Genomic DNA, 6,057 nt, shown 5'->3' with positions numbered 1-6,057 from the left:
GAGCTGCATGCACTTTCTCTCCGTCTCTCTTTCTCTCTCTCTCTCTCTCTCTCTCTCACTCACGCACACACACACACACACACACACACACTCTCCAGTCACCCCTCCTCCTCCCTTCCTCTCTCTCTGTCACTCCTCTCTCTCCACCCCCACCCTCTCCCATCATTGAACTCAATTCAATTCAGTTCAGCTCTATGAACATGACGGGGCGGAAGCCTCTGTCTTACCAAAAACAAGTGTTGATCCTTTTGGGTAACAATATATTAACAGATTACGTAAACATGATATTTTAATTTTCCTCTATGTATTTTATTTCCAGCTTAAACCAGTTTGTTTTATTTGAGGCTCCTGTGCAATAAAATAGGATCCATTTCAGTCAGTCTAAAGTAGCTGTAAAGCCCTTTATAGAGAAATGAAAATAGATTTCTTTCTGATCAGGAAATCTTTCTCATACTTAATGAAATTAATTTGTGCCACCTTGCAAAATAAGTGGTTTAATGTAGTGACTACTTGTGAGGGTAGTTGGCAAACTGGTAAGTTGTTAGTGCTAGCCAGCCACAACAGACTGTCAAATTAGCTGACAAACTTCCAATTTTCAGGCTAGCAAGCTCAGTTGCTAACTGGACAATTAAGTTAACACAAGCTGTGTTCAAAATCACTCTATATTTTCTATTTAGTGCTCGATATTTCCACCATTTTATTTGTGTCTAATTTGTGCTTTATATACATTACTGCCCTCAAAAATTGCCTTGGTGAAATGACAAATGTAGTGTCCGTAGCATGTACACTAGTTTTGCTAAATTGCACAGTGTTCATTTCATTGTCATCTATAAAAAGGCAATGCAACAATGGGTGTGATAAGAAGGACAGTATGTACAGTACTGTAAGGCTGACAACAAGTACAACAACAACAAGATGATTATGTAATCAGAAAAATTATATGAATCACGTGTTTCTTGGGTAGACAACATGCTCAACCTGTAAAAATATAATCAAGGATCTTTAATTGACAAGAGAAATACATTTCTTCAGTGCTTCTTGTCAGTGTCTATAAAAGAATCTTGATTATATTTTTATTTACTATATATTATATTTGAATGTGCCATCTCATTATAAAACGCTAATGGTTTCTATTTTTTTCTGACTGCAATAGATTTATTCAAGTCCAGCTCAAATAAAATTAGCCTTTTTCTGCTACAGTATAAATATCTGCCCTGTACATAATATCTTGCGTTCTACCTTTTTTAAGAAAAAAAAAAAGGTAACCAAAAGGGAGAAATACGCATTTTTTTTATTTTTAGTTTCATGATGGCACTCCCTAATTTTGTTTTAATTCAACTGAATGCCGTTAGCTTTCTGTATAAGAGGATTAACCTGTTTCCAAACAGCCAATCAGATCCATGTTGATCCATATTTACATAAATCAGTAACATCACTGCTCTATCAAAGGCAGGTACACCTTAGCTTGTTGTTGAGCCACCAAACAAACATTCACAGAGGGAAAAGTGCAACACTAATGTTAATTTGCAGGCTAGATAGCTAATTAGCTGAGAGCTGTAGCACATTAAACAGCATGTAAACATACCTGCAGACGTCACTTTAGTCCTTTTAGATGCTGGTGTTGTCCTTAATCTCTAATAGCACTGCTAACAGCACACTGGCTGCCGATGGCTACTAAGCTACAGCACAAGTTTGCTAAACTTGTCTCTCGTTCCCTCCAGTGTAATAACGGCACTCAGCCTGCCGACACGCCCCTCGAGCCACTGAGAGGAAAAGGAGCACTTCTGATATTTCCCAAACCCCAGTTTTCCTTCCCTTTTACTGTCTTTTATTGATGAAATTTTAATAAAACATGTCAGCATTATTTTTGAGTGCAAAAAGGGAAATTGAAAAAGGTTTTTAAGCTTCCTCAGGCTTCAGTGTATTGGTGCCCATACAGCATCTGCATTAAATGCCTTATCTGGCCGAGCTGGCTGACTTCCTGTGGGCCAGTGAGCGTCACATGACCTGCAGTTCCAACTGTGGCCTCTATACTCCAGCACAGCGCTAATATGCCCGGGGGCCTGGACACTACCCCTGTCAGTGATGAAACAATGTGTTGATGTTGCGTAAGTGTCAGAAACCATCCTTTACTGTTCACTATAGAGTAAAAGAATGAATATTTGTTATGTTGGCAATAGTGAATGAGTGAACAAGGGAGTGATTTTGAACACAGATTCACTTTATACAAGAGATGTCGTTGTACTTTTGACTTCTATCTCATGGCTGATTGCAAACCATACATCTTTTTTTTTTTCTTGCATTCTCAATTATTCTACTTAATACTGGTTTTAATTAGATTAGAAGCAGATGAAGTCAATCTGAATCTTTGGATGAGAAGGAGGTGAGAAGTGAAGGAGAGGGGGGAAAAAAGGGACGAACCAGAGATTCAGTCATTCATTAATTCGTTTCATAAGGACAAGTGACATCACTGACAATATGCTGCATGACTGTAATATGAACCTCTTCCTTTGTCTGTGTACGTGTGAGAGGATGCTCATGCATGCGTGTGTGTGTGTGTATATATGTGTGTATGTGTGTGTGCTTTTGTCTCTTTTGGTCTGTGCCCTTACTCAGCAACTTGCAACCATCCGGGCTATAGCAAGACACACTAGTGTAGGCATAGAAAGACACGCACGCACGCACACACACACACACACACACACAAAGGTAACCAGACACTGGTCCCTAATGGGGGTAGGGGGAGCTCTGTTTCCTGTTGAGGAAAATATCTGAGATGAAACAAACTGCTGATAAAGAGACACACTGAAGGGAAATACAGAAAATGAAAATGTGATTATCGGCTATAAATCAAAACTACCTTCAAGTGATTTTTCTTTTTTTTTTTTCTTGTAAGGGTTCAAATGTGCTCTTGAATAGAACTTTAATTGAAAAAAAACATCTACATAGTAATTCAGAGATAGGATGCAAAATGTATGTAAAGTTACAAACCATAAATCTTACTTTAAGTCTGTGTGATTGATACATAACAAATACAAAAACAATGTTTTTCACATTATGTGAATGTATGACAACATGTGTCCCATTTCAAAGGCTCCTCCACATGAAGCCTTATTTTTCTTCTACTCTGGAGGACACAACCGACGTGTGGTTGGAAGGCCTCATTGTTCCACAATCCATTTACTGTGTGCTGTTGTGTTGTTTAATGGAGCGTTCAAGGATCTTTGTCAGTTTGTAATGTCTAGAAATGTCACGAGACCGCGTCATATTTCTCAGGTATTTGAGATCAGGTGGTCATCAGTCAGTGATGTATAGCTGCCTAAACATGTCGTTCATGACAGGGTGTTACAGAAAAATGAAAGTTATAATTACCGTAAATGAGGTACGCTGTTTCTGTTTCCGATTTCATTTACACTCATTTACGTCATACATAAGTACAACTTCTTTAAACCCTGAAAATCTTAAGCCACGCTTGCAGTGTAGCTCCAGGGATGGCAATGTTGGTCAGTCTGTCGGCCGTCCACTTCGGTCCAGATTGAAATATCTCAACATCTACGAAATGGATTGGAACAGACATTCGTGGTTCCCAGACGATGACTCCTGACAGGGCCGTGCAGAGACCTTTTTAGGAGGGCAGGTGCTCAAAGTTAAAAAGGGGCACATGAAACAAGAGCTGAAAACCAAAATGGCCACAGTATAGATCATAAACTGTGAGGACTGAGATTTTGTCATTGTAAGGGTAAATGAATGGCAGGATTAGCACAAGGCTTCAATGTTTTAATTGAATGGTATATAAAACAATTTGCTTTCAAAAACAGAAACCCCTGAGTGGTGAAAAGGCTGCTCCTTTAAAGACATTTAGCATATACGTATTGTTCCTAAAACAAAGAATATGTTTTTGATATGGTGACAATCTCTGATCCAGAACATAACATGTAGCTCTTCAAATCCCATAATTACAAAAAAAATTTAAAAAACTAGAAGACATACAAAAACTAGGATGGAAAGGGGAGAATCTTTAAAGACTATTAAATATGGCTCAAATAATGGAGAGGCAGAGTTCAAAAGTAGTGCAAGAGACAGTTCGACAAATGTTTCCGAACCAAAATGAGAACAAAATGAATTGTGATTATTTGCTGGATGTTTTTCTGACATATATACAGCACTTTTCTGCTACTTCTACTTCTAGTCAGCAACATCTTCAAGGTTTAAAACAATAAGAAACATCCACTGAGCTGGGATGTGTCATTTTCAGTTGTTTCCAGTTGCTTTTTCTCAGGAATGTTGAAAATAGTCTCTAAAGTATTTCATTTTTTTTTTTTTTGCTGGCGTCTCACCTACTTCATTAAGGTACAGTTACTAAAGTCAACAAGCTTTTTAACAGCTGAAGAAAACCTGTTTATAGAGTTGTTGTGTAGTGTTAGTACTTGTGTTAAAAGCTCTGCAAGTAGGTTTCAATCTTGAGCTTTGACATGTTTGTTCGGATGTCCTTTAGTTTACATTTGGATAATTTAGATTGTATTTAGATTGTAGATTGTGCCTTTTAAAAATATTTACAGAACAGTGTGTTTCTCTTTCCTCCTTAAACTTTTACTTTCAGTCTTGAATCAGTTCCGTCTTCTTTACTTTCTCTTTGTTTTTCTTTCAGCACCGTTACATCCTGCGATTCCTCCTCAGTTCTGTCTCCTCTCTCCTGATTCCTTCACTCACTCTGAAAATGTAAAAAAGCTTCCTTTTTAAAAGTCTGACAGAGCATGAAGCAGAACTTTAACTTGTATGGTTTTAATTACAGTGGGATTCCTACAGTGGGAATGCATCAGCAGTCAAGCTATCCAAACTATCAAGCTACATAACCATTACTGTAATATAAAGCAGCAGCACCAGATAAACTGGACAGTTAAAACAACACAAACGAAAATTTAAAAAAAACTTAAGCCTCACTGAAGAGTTTTTGCTAGCCACTTACTTCATGTCAAACACATTATTATTTGACGGTGCACATGTCAGTTAATGTCATATTTCATCCTCTGAACCGATTAATTCGTCCGTCTCATGAAAGTGGCTCCGTTCTGCCTGCTAGCTTCAGCACCAAAGGTTCACTTGTTTTAAACCCCCGCATAGCAGGAGTGGGCGGTGGTTTGTTGTTGCTCCTTGTTCACAGTAACAGCTGTCTCCGTGTATCATACAGGGATCCAGTGTTCAAATGGGAAATAAAATGAGCGCTCCTAGAAGCTACATCAGAGAGTGCGGTAGGAAGCCGGTCTGAGCCACTAACAACTGTACAGTGATTGACAGTCTGCGTAGAGCTAAACATGAAATACGCCTTGACAAAAGGGCACTTTGGACATCAAGGGGCAAAGGGGCAGGTGCTCGGACACCCTCAGACCCCCCCCTCCCCCGCATGTTGTGACCCTCTGACTTTTCTTCTAGCACCACTAGCAGGTTCACGTTTTTGGTTTTTAGTGAAATGTCTGGACAGCTATTGGACGGATTGCCATCAAATTTTGTACACACATTCATGTCCCCCTCAGGATGAACTGTAATAACTTTGGAGATCCTTTAACCTTTAATCTAGCGCCAACATCAGCTTATAATTTTAATTTGTCCAACACTTTTGTTTATGACCAGATACCTGCAAACCTAATGGCTTTCCCATCAGCCTTAGCTATACTTTGTGTTTAGCGCTAGTTAGCGAATGTTAGCATGCTAACACATTAAAGTAAGATGGTAAACATTAGATGTGACATGTACCTCAACACATACATAGTTTGCACATTCATTGCTTGTGTGATGAATTCCTGAATATTGCTTGTCTAAGATTAAAACATGCCTGCTAATTAAGCAAAAATAAACTAAATACAGATGAGTGTGTGTGTGTGAGAGAGAGAGAGAGAGAGAGAGAGAGAAATGGAGAGATGTTCTGGGTCAGGGAGGGATCAATGTCAAATGGCCTGGTTAACAGCATACAGCTGACAAAGTCATTCATTTCTGCCGGCGCTCCACTCTGGATGCACTCTTCCTGTGTATGTGTGTATGTGTGTGTGTGTGTGTGAAAAT

This window comes from Thunnus albacares, chromosome 13, assembly GCF_914725855.1.
Source record: "Thunnus albacares chromosome 13, fThuAlb1.1, whole genome shotgun sequence".
Lineage (NCBI taxonomy): Eukaryota > Metazoa > Chordata > Actinopteri > Scombriformes > Scombridae > Thunnus > Thunnus albacares.
This window is presented reverse-complemented; position numbering follows the sequence as displayed.